The sequence below is a fragment of the Tinamus guttatus genome, unplaced genomic scaffold (genome assembly GCF_059628265.1).
Source record: "Tinamus guttatus ecotype Peru unplaced genomic scaffold, ASM5962826v1 Tinamus_guttatus_pri_ptg000408l, whole genome shotgun sequence".
Classification (NCBI taxonomy): domain Eukaryota; kingdom Metazoa; phylum Chordata; class Aves; order Tinamiformes; family Tinamidae; genus Tinamus; species Tinamus guttatus.
In genome coordinates, this window is record NW_028288942.1 from 833,814 (window position 1) to 851,177 (window position 17,364).

The 17,364-nt window shown below is 44.6% G+C and overlaps 1 protein-coding gene across 2 annotated transcripts in view; it reads left to right on the plus strand.

The window, feature by feature from the left end:
• The first annotated feature begins 12,163 nt into the window (after nucleotides 1–12,163).
• The window catches only part of RIMKLB (ribosomal modification protein rimK like family member B), a 42,812-nt gene continuing 37,611 nt past the window's right edge, over nucleotides 12,164–17,364 (plus strand). Inside the window, exons 1-2 of one of the 2 annotated variants that reach the window (XM_088531337.1) lie at nucleotides 12,164–12,187; nucleotides 13,465–13,992. The gene's annotated coding sequence lies outside the window, so the exon portion shown is untranslated. Of the gene's footprint in view, nucleotides 12,188–13,446; nucleotides 13,993–17,364 lie in introns of those variants that run through there. The other variant, XM_010227671.2, reaches the window with a different exon arrangement.

Consider the following 17,364-nt stretch of genomic DNA (forward strand, 5'->3'; position numbering starts at 1 on the left):
CATCAAATCAGTTCAATATTTGTGAAGAACTGAATATGCGTACAGAGAATCGAGTATTCTTTGCTGTCGTGTTGAAATATTTGGCCACGTGATTCTAGCTTCCCAAGGCCAAGAAGCCTGCAGTGAGAAATTGTCAGGATTTTGCTTCTTCTGCACCACTCTGCTTTAAAGTTACCTTCACTCTTCTTTCTCCAGTTCTGAATACCACAATTATCTTTCATTCCTGGTCCCCCATGCTGCTAGGGTCATTCCTCCTGGCTGTTTCACACATTCTGTGTCATCTCGCTTTCTCTAAACAGCTGAACTGAAACTGTAGCATGGCTTTTCTCGAGACCTTTTTTTCAAGCTTGCTCTCTCAAGGACAGAGGTAGCACTTTAAGCTCAACAAATACATAAATTCTCTCTGTGGTTCCAGGTAAGTGTGCCCATGTAGAGTTCAGACCAAAAGGAAACAACATCTTTAGTTAAAACTAGCTCAAGTTTAATATACGAACAAGGCTCAGGCCACACGTTGAATACCAGTAGCAGTGTAAGACATAACTGGTCCTACTCCCCTTCCCCTTTGTCTTCCGGACATCGTAACTCCTGTAGCTGCCGATCTTAGTGTAGTGATTTTATGGTAGACTATTAAACATAGGTGGCTAAAGAGGGTACTGCTCCAAGCTGTCTGTGGCACATCTTACCCATAAAATGCTGCCTCAACAGATTCAAAAGAACCTTCTCCTGAACTGCAGTTTGTCACCTGAACTACTAAACTGGCATGTAATCCTATTTAGTTCTCCAGACTATAAACAGAATCATCCAGGTTCCGCCAAAGAACTGGTTTGAAAGTTCCAGTTTCAAAACCATGACCTCTGAGGAGTGAGACAGACATCAGGGGGCAGTGATGTCTTAAACGTGCTCAAATAGGTTCATCAGAGCTGATACGAGAGAGAATTAGCCAGATCTGAGACCTTCCATAATTTCAGTACCTGCCTTGTTTGAGTTTCAGTCCTTTGTGCCATTTTATTTCCTGTTAATACTCCAAGATTTTGGTAGATTTGCCAGACCTAGCATTCCAAAATGAGTCATGCCTCCCGCTTCCTTCCCCAATAGAGCAGTTTCAAAAATCACCTTCTGAACAGGCTATTCTGACATGATAATTCTGAATTTCTGAAGTGTACTTAGTTCTGTAATTCTCACAAAGCCTAACAATTCTAATAGTGGGGATTTCAGGGAAGTACAAGGTGTGATCAACTCATGACAGCTAGCAATACCTGAACAAGGCACACTCTTTTAGTTAAAGATTGCACTAGGAGGAGGTAGATGCATGCATAAGGAGAATGGGGATGGATGGTAACATTGTAGGATCTGTTCCAGACAACAGTAACGAGAAAAAAAAAAAAAAAAAAAAAAAAAAAAAAAAAAAGGAGGATATTCCTATAAGCTTCTAAATAACAAACAGGGAACTTCCAACACTTCTAAAATACGCAAACTGCTGAAGTCCTTGATATCAACACTGACAATTGTTATCTTGCTTCTAAAAATATAAGAAAGGAGAAGGACAATTGTACTGAGCAGCTCTCTACAAAGAAATGCTGATGATGTTGTGTGTTAAGAGACAGACTGATAAGAGTTTATATTTTGGGGAAGAAAAAAAAAAACTAAAAAGCACTACCTTTTAGCTTTTCATCCCTCTATTTCCTATCCCTCCACAGGGACTTATCTTTTAAATCTTCAGTGACGTTTTCTACAGTTGACATTACAGGAATCTGAACAAAGATTTCAGGCATTATTGCAACTACATTGGTATAAATCTCTGCCTATCCTGTAGGTACAATCGACTTTGACCAGATTACTTTAATTTTCTTCCGCTCTTCCCCATGCACAGTCACTTCCTATTCTGATTTGATAGCAGACTGAAACCAGGGCAAATTATATCAATGAAAATCAGTCCTAATGTGATATGCATGTATTTAAAGGGTCTACACTGATTTAACTCATCACATTTTGAAAGAGATGAAAACAGCACCAAATGCAGATCATTCTGCACCAAGATAAACAGTACCTTTGCAGAGCGTCTGTAAAAGGGTGATAATACTTGGTAGCTAAAATACCTACTTTGATATTATTCTGGTAATTTCTTGGCTTTATCTACCAATGCATCTGCCCTGCTAAGCTCACAGAAATGCAGAGAAGGGAGAAAGCAGATATCTTTTTATAAACAATAACTTAGCAGTTCACTCACAATTTCCTGATTTGTAACTGTTCTTAGAATAAAAAGGCACTGGAGCTTCATTTCCATGTAGCTGCATAGAGTGTCTGCATCCAGATTAAAACATGCTAGCTTTGCTTGTTAAAACATGTAAACATTATTTTTTTTCCTTATCAATCTCTTTAGCCAGTCTGCTTTAGCTATGTATCGCAATCATCTTCAGTTCTCCCTTTTCCCATCTGCCATCTCTGGTATTCCTCCCTCTTTCATTCTTTTTTTTTCTTTTTTCCATACAGTCTGTTTTTATCTGCAACTGTTCTCCCCCACCCCCTTTATTTCTGCATTTCTTCCTCTGTATCTCTTCTCTTCTGTACATGTATTCCCCCCTTGTGCTTTTCTTTCTCCTGGTTTCTCTTTCTGTATAAGCTTCTGTGTCTCTGGCTTTCTCTCCGTCTCCCTGGTTTCCTCTCAGTCACCTTCACTGGAATGTTGGCAGAAACATTTTTTCTTTGAAAACAAAGAGACTAAATAACTAAATGAACAAATAAAGTAGCTAAAAGCAGACAGAAGGTTTCAATTCCAGAAGAGTCTGTATTCCGAGAGCTTTTCTTACTTCCCAGCGAAGTAGACGGTTACACTCCCTGACAACGCCCCCACCTCACAGAGAGCCAGGCTTCCCTCTCCCCTTTCACGAAGACCTTGGCTGAGAGTGATGGATTGCACTGCAGTGAGGGCTGGGAGCACCGCAGGGAGAGGAGTGGGGAGGGATGGAGAAAGGAGGAGACACATTGCCAGCGTCAGGACAGGAAGGATTTAGTGTGGCCTGATCAAAAGAGAAGGAGGAGTAGAAAACAGGGAAGTGTGGGGGGGGGATGTCTGGGAGGGTGCATCTTTATGCATCATTCCGATTCTAACTGAACAGACTGGAGAGCCAGGCTCTGAGAGAGACGACGCCAAAAAAAAAAACCAACAGCTCAAGCAGTACAAGCAAGGCTGTCACAGGGGCATGGGGGAGACAGAGAAAATGGAGAAGCAATCAGAAAAGAGAGAGAGGGAGGGAGAGAGGGAGAAAAATAACAAAAAAAAAATCTTAGGTGGTATACGAATGATAAAAGAAGACATGACAAATTTTATAATCTGAATATCCTTCTGGAGCTACACAAAGGAAGCCAGTCTCAGAGACGCAGAAACATGCGAATGGTCAAACAAGGATACTTCAGAGTTTCACTGTACTCTGAAGGGTGACAACAGTATGACCTATGGACAGAAGGGAAGTGCATCAGTATCTCTGATGCTACGGGTGACAGTAGGGAAGTTGGCAGCGTCTGCCTGCGGCGGCTCTACTGCCTTGTTAATTTCACCAAGGAGGATGTGCCCCTTCTCTTTTGAGGAATATACATCACCTTCTCCCCACAGCACCAATTACAAGTCTGAAACATCACTTGCCTTTGTTGCCTTCAATACTGGTCGTCTTCTTTCTGTATTTCTTGTTTTCTCTCCATCTCCCCATCTGTTTCTTCTTCATTATCCTTACTTTTCTTCATTTTTTTCTATTTCCATCTAGGTTCCTTTCTCCTTCTCCTCTTAATCATTTTTCTCTCAATCTTTCAGATGTCCACCCTTCCTTCCTTTGCAGCTCATTTTGCAGATTTCCCCCATCAGGCTTAACCTTCCACCATGTAAATTATATGACAGCACATAGTAGACCACCCCTCCTCACATGCCTGTTGCTTAGATCAAGAGGACAAAGGCCATAGGGAAGCAGGCCCTGCACATCTTTTGCTTGATGGTGAGAGGGAGGTGCCTTACAAAGGCACTGATGGTGAAGAGGGTGGAGTGGAGGATGAGCAGAGGTGTGTGCCTGGCAGCCACGCCACGCTAATAGCTTACAAGAGGTTGCCCAACCCCTGCAACCTTTCAGAGCGACTTCCTCACTTCTCCCCTCCTCCTCCTTCCCACAACAGTCTGAGGCTTCACTCTCCCTCCCTCCGGCTATTGCTTCCTCCCTGCTCCCCCCATCCCATCCTGCCATTGCAACTGCACCAATTTCCAGCGGCGCTGGACTAGTTCTCTCTGCAAGGCACCTCAGCCCCTCTCCTTTCACCCCTGTGCTCACCACAGAAGGAGGAGTGTGTGGTTAGCTTGCACTCCAAAGAGTGTTCTACCATAACGGGGACAATCCCTGCAAACAGAGGGGAGAATTTGAGCTGCATTCATCTGCAGCTTTATCTCCTCGATCTGTTTAATACGGGCAGGTGGACAAGGGCAGCGGATATATAACTAGACTTGTGTGTAAGTGACAAGTGTAAGATAATTCGATGGAGAAACTCTGCACAGAAAAAAAAAAAAAAAAAAAAAAAAAAAAAAAAAAAAAGAAGCCTTAAGAACATACTCATATTCCCTGGAAGAGCATCCCATGAGTTCTGGTCCCATTGTCAGACACAGATGTAAAACACCAGAACAACTGGGAGAAACTCAGTGATGCTTTAACCTACCCCATGAAGCTCTTTAGCTTGAAAGGCAGATGGTTATCAATCTCTTTCCAATGCAGGAAAGCAGTGCCTGTGAAGTACAGCCACCCTGTGGTTGCATCAGAGTCTCCTGACATGCAGGGAGATCTTACGGCATCACTGCAACAGCATTAATCAGCAGCCACTAAGGAAAGAGCAAAAAAAAGGCAAAGAGAGAGAAACGATCAGAAAATAGGAATAAACAAACAAGCAAAAAGAAAACGGAACTCTTGGAAAGACAGAAGAGACAGATTGAAAGACTGTGAAAAGCAAATGGGGAAGACAAGGGCCCAGGCACACCAAGAGAGGCAGACGGAACATACACAAAGAAGCCAAATTATTCTTTTCCTCAAAGGTCACCTTTCCCTTTTGCTTTAGCTCTTCAGTATTACTGCATTTCCCAATGAACTATAACACTTCCTTCTTCTGGAACTGGGAGCTGATGGTTATATACCAGGCTTTGAAGCCCACCAACTGCCGTTCATCCATCTCTTTGTTTCCATTTGTAACTGCTGGCCTGGGCTTCTTTGTGCTTTTTGTTTTGTTTTTCTGTTCTCAAACTGTGCCCAGAGTAAGGACGGCAGAACCCCCTGACCTTCTTCAAAGTTAAGTCAATGAGATGCATGCTCTCATCCCTTAAGCTCACAAACAATTGATACCTGGCTGGAGAAAAAAAAAAAAATGCTGTGGTTCTGCTAGCCCATTCCTTGGAGCAGGATTCTTCCCTGGGGCTCCCTCTCCGGGGATTTTCCAGTCTTCATTTCAACTGCCAGGAACAACGAGTCTCCCACTCCTTCCTTGGGTGAGATCTGCTCAACGACTGAGCAGATTTTCTCCTCTGTGTAGTTAAATAAAAATAATAAAAATAAAAATCCTGGAAGACATGCTTGCTCGGTTCCTACCGTGAAGCATAGGAAATGGATGGTCGCACCCTTCCTAGGCCGATTAGTTAAGCTCTACCCCCATCCCTACAGAAAGACTGATTTCCATTTCAGGGTGGGGAAGCACCACGCGCAATAACGGGCGTGCGTGTGTGTGAATGAACCTCTTTCAGCAGCGATAAATTAGCACCATCTTCCCCCCAGGTCCTCCCAAGCCGCTCGGCAGGCGCCCCCGCGCCGCGTGAGCAGCTTGTGACCCAGGCTGGCGCTGCAGCCGGACACGGCAGGCGGCGGGGGCCGCCGCCGCTCCCGCTGCGGAGCCCTCGCTGCAGCGCCAGGCCGGTTCCAGCCGGCTGGCACCGGGGCGCCAGCGGCGCCGGCCGCCACCGCCGCCGCACGGACGGGCGCCGCCCCCCGGGGGTGGGGGGAGCATGCGCGTGCGCGCTGCGCTGCGGCCGGGGGCGCGCGCGGTCACGTGCCCCCGGCTTGTGCGGCAGCGTTGCGTGACTGGAGGCGGGTGCGTTAACGGTTCGCAGCGCGCGCGGACAAACCGCCCATTCGCGGCGCCTGCTGCGTGAAAAGGCACCCTTTGCGTCTGTCTCCGTCTAAACCTTCTTCTTCCCATGCCCGCTCTGTTGGGAGACCTCCCTTCTGCAGGTCTCGCTCCTTCCTTGGTAGTTTGCTGACTGTGTGAGAACACAGCTGGCTTAGAATCACCGAACTGTAGAATCATTATGGTTGGAAAAGACCTTCAAGATCGAGTCCAACTGTAACACCATCACCACCATGCCTGCTAAACCATGTCCCTAAGAGCCTCATCTGCACATTCCTTAAACACTGCCAGATACAGTGGCTCCATCACTTTTCCTGGGCAGACTGTTCCAAGGCTACACCACTCTCTTCATGCTGAAATTCTTCCTAATGTCTAACGTGAAGCTCTCCAGCACAACTTGAGGCTTGTCCTGAAGAGATTGACCCCTGCCTCAATGCAACCTCCTTCCAAGTAGTTGCAGAGAGCATCTCCTAATTCAAAGCTGATTCTGCAAGTGAACACCTCATAGATAGAAGCAGATTTGTCTGTTGTATATGAAATTGCAGTGTGAATAATTCAGCACTAGTTAGTGCTACAGGAAAGTGTACAGCTGTAAACAGGGACAGGAGGCACGGGAAGACCTTGCCTTGGGTATGTGTGTTGAATAGGTCTTACTCAAAATCAGTGAGGAGTTAGGTGTGATAGTATTTTTAAGATGGGTAGGTTTAATGTATTATGGATGGGTGTGGAAAATTTGGATATTATGTTCTTGAAGGAGGATGTATGGTGTCTACTCTTGGAGATAGGAGCCTGGAGCAGCTTTCTGAGATCAGAGATATGCATGGTGGTGCTGTGCTGGAATAGTTTTTGGGTTGAGTCAGTGAATCCTACAACCATTTGCAGACTCCTTTAGCTGGGAGACCTTGGTGTTAGTAATTTCTGCATTTTCTATTACCTGGCGGCAGTTTATTGAAAACTAGAATTAGTTCTCAGAACTAGAATTGGATCAGTCAGAACTGATCAGAAATGGAGGATATATCTAATTCAAGATGATTTTGCCCCATTTTGTATAGCCCTTATTTTCCTCTGTGTGAAAAAAAGAGGCCATTTCTCACCGTAAACAATCAAGAACTAATTTCCCTTAATGGAAGCACCAGTTTTCATATGTGAACCCAAGTATTCATGAGTGAACAAGGGCATCTATATTCCCATATTTTTTTCTTATTCATGTGCAAACATTGCTGTGTGAATTAGCTGACCAAATGAATGCTATTGCAGACAGAGGCAGCCCACAGATCTAAGTCAATTGGTATAAATAATTAGGCTTAGCAACATTTGCTGATGAGACTTTCATTATTTCTTGCCACCGCCTAATATACCCGACCAAAGAGCTGTGAAATGTTCTGATGGGAAAGTAATATCCTGCAGAATAGAGACTTCAACTAACCTGTTTTCTGTTTGTAGTGAACTTGATGCTAAGAGAGGTTTCATAGAGTCAGCTGTGAAATCTGATTTTGCATACATTAAGGCCTCAGTATAGGTTTATAGGTAATGGGAAAGACCTTATCTACAGTAAGAGGTCTTCAAAAGGGTCTTGCCTCATTCCAGAGAAGTATAGCATCTACATACAACTCAGTTATATTGGCAGTTTTTAGAAAGAACTCTGAAAAACTCTTCCAGTAGTGGGTATGTCCTGAGCAACAATTTGATATAATCTGTTCTAACTATATAAGAAATAGCAAAACACTTTCAGGACTCTTCCCAGACTTGAAATTTGAAGACAATGGGAAGTTGTTCTAGAGGTAACCTGTGTGACCTGCTCTTTCATTGACTCTAGCATTCAACATTATTTTCAGCTCAATATTCCAAGTTTGTTTGTGTTCAAGTCCAAGCGTAATTCCTGCAGCCCAACAAATGGTAATAAGATAAAAGTCAAGATTCCATTTTACACACAAGAGAGCTGAAAAGGTAAATTATATCCATTTGAATAGATTAAATTGTTACTGAGAGTCATAAGACCTGGCCTAAAAATCCCGAGTTTGAGACATAGATCAAATGTCTTATCTTCTCTATGCTGAGTTGCTTTCTTGTTCTTATGGAATGACTTCCTCTCAAGTTTCTCCTAACTAGACTCTTATTTTTATGGACCAAAATCTACATTTCAGGATTTCCCAACTGTTCCATCCCTTTTTTTATTTTTTATTTTTCTGTAAACTGTTAACCATGTTTGTGATGTAAGTGTAGTAATTTCTGTTGATGGGCACTTTCCAACAAGATTTAGCTGTATTAACAGCTGGTACAATCCAGTTTCTTCAGTTGCTCAGAGTAGTGCTTTTTTTCTGCTTCATTATATGGCAAGAGGAGGTGGCCTTAAGTTGCTTTAGGGAAGGTTCAGGTTGAATATTTGGAAAAACTTCTCCATGGAGAGAGTGGTGAAGCACTGGAACAGGTTGCCCAGGGAAGTGGTGGAGTCACCATCCCTGGCAGTGTTCAAGAAACGTGTAGATGAGGCACTTAGGGATGTGGTTTAGCAGGCCTGGTGGTGATAGGTTTACAGTTGGACTCGATGATCTTGAGGGTCTTTTCCAACCATAACGTTTCTATGATTCTGTGATTCTATGTAGAGGTACTTGCTTTAGATCTTGTCTACTTATGGAAGTGTAACAGAAAAAAAATCTGGTATTGTTACACTGTAGTCACAGCTATGCAAATCCTTATGTGGACATCCTTTCCACTTTGCTTCATACTATTTTTGAAGCAACACAGAGTAATCTAAAAAAAAAGTTTTATTCTGAAATAATTTTCTGCACTAGCTGGCATATAATGGTTACACGTATCTTCAGAGGAGTAGAGATACTGCAATAATTTTGTGTTAGTAAATTCCTTGTGTGTGGAAAGCCTTGAACTCAACAGTGAAATTACACCTCTCAGAAGTGTGAACTTAATGTGCTTGTGTTTCTTCTAGAAGGCTTAGAATTCGGTAATTGTGTCAAACTTCACTGTAGTCGAAATTTCAAAAATACTGTCCACCATATTTTGGTGTGGTGTGTTTGTGTGTGTGTGTGTTTTTTTTTTTTTTTTGATTTACCTTCTTGGCTGCAACCTGCCTATTATCTCTTGCTCCTAGGTCGTGACCTTTTTTTATAGAGTCAGGCAGTTGGGAATCTGCAAGCCAGAAGTGTCTGGCTTGCAGCCGTGGACTAATGAGAACCCAGAGGTACTGACAAGCCATCTAAACAGACAGAAGAACGCTGCCTCGGATGAGGTGTAGGTAAATGGGCATTTTGGCCACTAACATAATCTGTAAGGTGGCCTTTTCTATGGCATATTCAGTAAGTAAAAAGTTTTGAGAGGAGCTGCCTGAGGTTTGAGGAGCAAAAGTAGGATATTTGGGGAACCAAATAAACACTCATATCCTCACGAATGAGTCTTAGAAATGCTCAACATTGCTTGCATTGATGAGTATTTTAACTATCAGCTGTAATTGTGCAGGAAGTATGCCAAAGTAGGAGCTATATTAAAAGTACTATATATTATATAGTAGGATTATATGTTCTAGTATAAATGAATAAACATTGCTCAGATCTTAGGAGATTTTATAAAGGATTTACTACTACTGAGGAATGCAATCCCATCAACCCAGTTAAATATAGAGGGTGCTGCATAAAAGACTTGGATGGCATATCTTTATCCTGCAACTGGAGATTTCATGATTTGTCTGTAATGACTCTGGGTCTGACATGTGTAGATGAACTAGATGTGGGAGGTATGGAATATGTAAAGTGTCTTTCAGGCGGGAGAAAAGGATGGTTAGGATGGAACCACCACATGCTTAAAAGGCAGAGGAGAGCAGGCTGAATTTGCTATATTTGTGATAGAGTTGGTGTTTGGGAGTATCGCATGTGAGCAAATATTGCATGTAGGCCAATATGTGTGCTGTTTCTTCAGGACACTCATTGAGTGTGCTGTATCTAAAGGTTGTGAAGGTTGGTGAATGAGGTTTGGTGTGTGTGGTGAGACCTGGTGAGACCCAATCTGATGAAAAGCTATGGGCTTCCCAATACAAGATGGAGAGCAAGTCTGCTTACTCTCCCTGCTGGGGAGTCCACTGAAGAGCCATAAAGGCTAAATGACTTGAGTATCTGTCAAATGAGATGAGAGAGCTGGGGTCCTTTTGTCTGGAGGGAAGGAAGGGAAGGGAGGTTTGAGGTCGGCTCTAAACATGTATGTAAATATCTGAAGGGAGGGTGTAAAGAAGATAAGGGCAGACTCTTCTCAGGGATGCTTTTACAGGACAGGGGGCAACGGGTACAAACTGTAATAGAAGAAATTCCATTTAAACATAAGAAAACTATGAGAGTGGTCAGACAGTGGTTGCCCAGAAAGGTTGTGGAGATAATACTGAAGCCAGACTGGTGATGTACTGAGCAACCTGCCTACCTGCAATAGTTGATGCTGCTTTGAGCTGGGGGGGTTGGACAGGGTGATTGCCAGGGCTCCCTTCCAACTTCTTCAGTTCTGTGGTAAGGGATAGTTCTGTGGTAAGGATGTTACATACATGAATGACAATTCGTGTCCCACCGTCTGTGGGGATTTTCAAGATGTGTTGTTTGGTAAATAGTCATATGTTATAACTGTAAATTCAAACCATACATGTAAGCCTAGGAAACAGGAAGGATAAAAGATCAGTAATGCATCAGGTATTTGGTGTCAAAAGTACCTGGCATGTGTTTTAGGGCAATCTGCTTTGAACACTGAATATATAGCTAATGTAAAATAGTGAATAAAAAGAGTGCGTCTTTGTGTATGGACTGAGCAGTAGAAGTGTAGCACACACAGATCAACAAGGTGCTGGCTGGTGTGCTAGATGTGTCACAATCATTTGTTGCCTATCGCTCTTTAGACAAATTATGGTGAACGATGATGCAGCTCAGGTGTATATCAGGTATGTCAGACCTGTGATGGTACATAGCAGGCAGCGTGTAGGCTGTCACACACTGATCCGTCACACACAGGAAGAAGGTGCTTGGCTTTGGGGGCCACGTGCCAGAGAAGTAAGGTGGGTGTCATACGTTTGTGTTGTCGCACCAGACTGGAAGGCTGGGCACATCTCATCCTGCAACTGCTGGCTTGCCACAGCAACAGGGTGGGTTTCTACCTGCCTTCGGAGAACAACAGGAGGATGGATGTGTGACACAGAAAGCATGGCAAGTTCGAGCGCTAGTTCATCTGTCTGTAAAGCAGCCAGGTTTATGGCCAGGCTGCTGTTGCCTGAGCCATTTTTGTCTCAGGCCTGAACTTTGAGTTATCGTAGGTGGTTGGTTGGACCGAATCGCTGGCGTGGGTCAGGCGGTGGAAGAGAGGATGTCGGCACACCTGAGCGGCGAAGCTGCTGCCCCTCCGTCACGAGACCAACTTCTCGCGCGTGTGTCGCGAGCGATGTCGCGGCGCGGGGCCGGGCTGGGCACGGCGTCCCTGCCGGCAGTAACATGGCGCCAAGGCGTTTGAAGGAGGGGGCGCGGCGGCTCCCCCTCCCCGCCCCTTCCCCTCGTCACCTCGCGGCCCGCGGGCGCTGCTCGGGCCGGGGCAGCGGCGGGGGGCGCCTTTTGTGCGCGCGCGGGGGCCTCCCCCAACGGTCACGCTATCGCGGAGCTCCGCGGCCGCCTCCCCGCCGCGGTGTCTCGGTGGCGGCCGGCGCTCCTTGCGCTGCCGCTTCAGGGCGAGCGCGGGAGGCGGCGGCGGCAGCTCTGCGGCTGGAGCGGCGGCCGCGGGGGGCGGGGGTCTCAGTGCAGGGAACAGCCGCGCTGTGCGCTCTCCGCAGCCGCGGGGAGGAGGGGGAGAGGAGGCGTCCGCGTGGACGCGTAGCCCGCTGCCCTTCTCGCAGTGCTGCCGAGCGCCTGCAGCCCGCGGGGAGAAAGGGGCGAGTCTCCGCGCGGCCCTCCTCGTCCCCGCTGCCGCCTTTGATCCGCCCGGCCCCGCGGGCGGTGCCGGAGGGGGGCGTCGGCCGGTGGCGCAGCCGCCCGCGGGTCCTTGGCGGTGCCCGGGGTGGGTGAGATGCCGGCTTGAGCGGGTACGGCCCGGGGGTGGGTTCCTCCGTGTGCCGCGAGGGGGGAGCGGCGGGGGTGGGGGGCGGCGGGACCGTCCCCTTAAGCCGTCACGCCCCGCGACCGCAGCCTCGCGTAGCGCCCGTGGTGACTGCGCATCCCTGCGCGCCGAGACGGGGCAGCGCGCAGAGCCGCCAGCGCCTTCGCGGGCGCGGGCACGGGCACGGGCACGCGAGGCCACAGAGCCAGGTTGGTGATTTCCTCAGTCACCGCGGGGGGAAGGGCTGGGCTGGGGGGCTCTTTTTTGTGTGTACCCTTCCCCCCGCCGGGCGCGGAGGCGTCGGATGGCGATGCGCTGCCCTTGCTGCGTGCCCCCGCTGCTGTCTGGCGCTCCGCACGTCGCCGTGGCGTTCGTACGGGCTGGGCAGTAGCGTTTATTTACGCCCCTCCTCGGTGCCTGCGCTTGCACGCGCGCGTTTGTGCGCCCTGCGCGTGTTGCTCGCGCGTGTCCGCGTGTGTAAACAGCCACAACGGAGCGCAACGGAAAAGGGCTGCGCGCGCGTGAGTGTAAAAACGTGCGTGTGCGGGGAGCAGCGCCTCACGTGATCGCGGGTGCGCGAGCGCGCGCGGCTGTGGCTGGGTCTTGCAACGAAGTCCTTACAACCAGGTTTCTTTCCTCCTTTTGTTTTCTAACGTTTGAGGAGATAATTGCATATTGCTGACTTAGCTTCTTGGGATCTTCCATGGGCTGCGCTTCCAAAGTGAGCGAGTGTTCATCTTTAATCATTCAAACGAGCATCTTCTGGAGCTCTTGGACGCATTATTCTTTTTTTTTTTTTCTCCTTTATAGATGATTCTGTTTTTGGGGAACAGGGGGTTCATTCATATAAATAGGCTTCTTACCTGAATCCTACTTCTATTCAGTCTCCTCACGTGAATTCCATTTTTTTTTCCTGGAGGAGGGATTTAAAGAAGCACACAAATAGGAATACAGCTTTGTTCATTTTTTAAAACCTAAATTGTTTTGTTCACTTATAGTTACAGGCTTATTTTTCCTTTGAACAAATGCTTATCTGTAAATAAACACACTAAACGGCCTAGTTTCTGTTTTAAAAATGCGTTTATATGTGAGAAAATTCCTAAAGACACACTATTTCCCTCCTTGTGTTCATCTGCTCCATTTCTTCTGTTTTCTTCTTATTGTCTTGCCTATCACTTTTTTTTTTCTGTAGAAATGTAATTTTTTAGATACCTTAATGTGTTTGTTTATGTCTAACATGTATGTTTCTCTCTTTCTCCCCAGGTGTTGGTGATTTCAGCCTCATTTAGGGGATTAGTTCTCAGGAAGTAGAGACACAAGAGGCTTGCTGGATTTACTCTATTTCACACTGAAAAGTACAGCTTTATCCTAGTGTTGTTTTTGCCCTTTTCGCATCTCTCCATTCCAGTAGGAGAGGACAATTTGAGAGTTATAATAGCACTCATCTACTCCTCTTTTTGTCTTTTCCACCCCCAGAAATCTACGTTGGCCCCTGAGGCTTTAGCTAGACATTGCCCGTATAGTACCAGGAGGACGTTGTCCTCATCGCCCCTTGCTTTGGGAGCTGCAGCGTTACATTTCCATCTTTTGGATTGCAGTGTAGGGAGGTGTCCAGAAGACTTCAGTGCCACCCTCTTTGGGTCGTAGGGGATCTGGGAAAAGGGGTACGTAACAGGACACGCGACCTCGCTGAGGAAGCCAGAATTGAAGCAGCACTTAACTTGGCACCCTAAAAGAAGCATCCGTCTTTGGCATCTTTTTGTTTTCTAGCCCTTCTTCACCAAATTTCTGGTAAGTCACGTTAGTTCATTCATTCAGTGCTTGTTTCCCTTCCCCCATTCCAGACGCTAAGAGAGAGGCAGGCTCGGAGACTGGGAGTGTGATGGGGGAAGGGAGAAGGGAAAACTGCCTGTGCACACACGTATAGGAAAGAGAGGGGTGTATTAAACCCCGTTGCAGAGGAACCTGGGCAGGAGTGAGACCACCCTGGATGGATATGGGAAGAAACGATGTTTAATTTGCACAGCCACGCACACGGGTGGAAAACATGAGAGCCTATTGTGGGAAAAAAATCTTAAAGTAGGAGAGCGGCTGTTAACCAGTATCAGCCTTGAGTGGCCGAGAGGGAAGAGGATAGATTATTCAGTGGAGATTAGGAACTGGAGGGGTGTGAATGAGGAATATTATCACCTACTTGCAAACATGAAAACAGATGAATGAGAACTCGGGGTGTGGATGCCTGTGTTTGAGAGGCAATTGTGTGGGCAGGATTGCTATTGGGATCTTCAGCCTTACTCAGTGTAAGGATGGGAGAGAGCAGGTGAAAGCCATAGGAGGGAATGCAGTTGCCTGTCTGGGAGTGTGTGTGTGGGGGGGGAATTGTACTGGAAATGGGAGAATTGTAGGAATTTTCTGCTTTACTATTACACAGTCTTTTTAAGACCTATTGTACTTAATATATTCTCTTATCCTTTGATTGCTGCAGTCTCTACAAATTTCACAGGGAAAGGGAAGGGGGTTGGATACCATGCTATGATTTAAAAGAGGCGTGCTTGGGAGTCACCTGCCTGCAGTGACTTTCTGTAGTGCATGTACAGAGAGCAGATGATATGCAGCAATACTGGACAGATTGTGCTGCTGCTGAATATGCTATGTAAAATGTGTTTAAATATATATATTCTTTTTTCTTTGAGGATCTTTGTTACGTGGCAGTTTTATGAAAAAATATTATTTTATTTCCGTTATTTTTTTTTCTTGAGGTTGACCCTAAGCGTAAACATGGAGCGGCAGTGTCAGCAATAATACTGATTTGCTTAGTTTATTTTTTTAAAACAATTTTAATAAAAGATTCAAGATATGCAAAGATAACAACAACAACAAAAAGATATCTTACCCGTAATCTTTTTTTTTATTATTATTTTTTAATTTTCTTAGGTGATTATCATTCCAGTATCTGTATGGGGAACACAGAACTAATTGTTCTTTTTACTAAGAACAGCTGCAAACTTTTCAGATCTGCTCTCCCTATGGCAGAAAAGTTTTATTTCTGGGATGTTTCAACTACTGTTCTATTCTTCTCCCTGAAGTGAGGCCGAGACATTCATTCCTTGACCATGTATGATGGCTCATATGCTGGACAGCACTTTGTTAACCAATCTAATCCATACTGTCGCCATTACAAATCAAATATACCTTGAGCTATCATCTCTTTTTTTAATTTGTGAATATGTTCTAATTATTCTTATACCTTCAGTGTCTTGAGGTGTGGCCTCTAAAACAGCATTCTGGAAATTGCCATAATGGTAAAGACAATTGGTTGACTGGGATTACATACTCATTTTTTAAACCTTTAACTAATTTATGATAAAAAAAATGCAGAATACCTTTTCCCAACCCAAATAACACTGTACTTAGAGAAAAGTACTAAAGGGGTATGCATTTTATTAAGAATGATAAATAAGAATGCAATTCTATTCATGCTAAAGTAGTGCTTGGAGGTGCTTTTTTTTTTTTTTTTTTTCTTCTCCTAGTTCTGCATTTCCTATGGCAATCATGGATGTTACCCTCATAGCTCCTGTGAGATTTTAATTATCGTTACCTGAGCTAAGGGATTAAACATTCCTAGAGGTATGGTAAACCTAACATTAGGTTTTACCTCCCTACTAATTGCTGACATTCAAGGAGCTAAGTTAGCTGCACTTAGCTGCACAATGCTGCAACTGAATCTGAGTCAAGGACTAAAAAACAAGTGATTCTGGGAGGGGCACATGTTGTAATTGTTCCAATAACTTGTATCTCAGGTCTCACTACGGTCAATAGTAGGCTGCAATATCAGGTGACAAGTCAAATGGTTGAAATATCTAGACTGTGCTGTTTCCTAATGCTGCAAAACTCCCAGAATATAGTTTTTCAGTCCCATAGGAAAGAAACAGACTAGTCTTTTTAATGTGCAGTTGGGCAGTTGTGTTTTGAGTGGAAAGGATATAGAACCATCTATATGAATTAGGTACATTTCAACTCACACGTTTCAGTAATATGTAAATGGCTTTGTATCTTGTACATTTATATATATACATATATATATATATATAGCTTTTAGCTTGGAGGAAAATACATTAGGATAAAAAAGAGACTAATCAAATTTTTCTCTCTGCTGTTGGGTGATGCAGACAGGACAAGAAATAAATGGGCATGGACAATGGAAACCAGTCTCCCCTTATTGGAGTCAGGTCTCTGAAACTCTCTCTGTAGGGGATACATGGAAGATCTTGCTTAAGGAAGTGGTCTTCAGATTTCAAGTTCTGTCTAGACAGCTGATCTGATTGGCTGAATTCCCTCTTATATTCATAAAAGATATTCCTACATGAATTGAGGTAGAACGGTAGCATAGTGAATACTTTTGTGAGAACGTCTGCAAGAGGTGTATTACAGCTTCAAGGCATGAAGAAATGAAATACAAACGTATGTGATGTAGAGGAGGAATATGAATATTGAAGTGAAATCCATCTCAGTGCAGAGATGCTACAGTTTAAAGTTGAGGATTCTATTCTCTATAAATTATATAAATTGCTGAGAATTTGTTCCACAGAGCATCTTTCCTGAAGCAGATGTAGCAGTGATTGCTTGGCTAGTCTGACACAGTTGATTTGACCTTTTTTACAGAGCTTTTGCTTTGACTCCACCCTCTTACATTTCTTGTTCTGTTTTGTGCAGGTATTTTTTTTTCTTTTGTTGTTGATTTCATAAGTCTCTTGTTTTTTGAAATATTGTACTTGAATTGATTGTAGTAGCTTTGAGTGAAAACTTGATTTTAACTAATTTCACTTTGAAGACATATAATGATCTCCCGCTCTTTTCCTTACAGAGACACATATTACAAGTGATAGATATTCACACTGACTGGGAAGTATTTTGTGCACACCTAGCATTGTCCTAAACTGTATCTTTTCTAGATTACAATGGGTAGATTTGGTTTGAAGGGAAAAATTCTGGAAATCATATTCAACTTGAAATCTTAATGCTTATGTGCATCTGACTGCTAGGCAGGCTTTCCCCCTACAGACCCTTTTCTAGAGAATATGGGAAGGATTGTTAAGATTTTGGGTTAATAGGTAAATTGTAGGATCTGTTTAGTGAGGTTCCTTACACAACCAAAATACATCT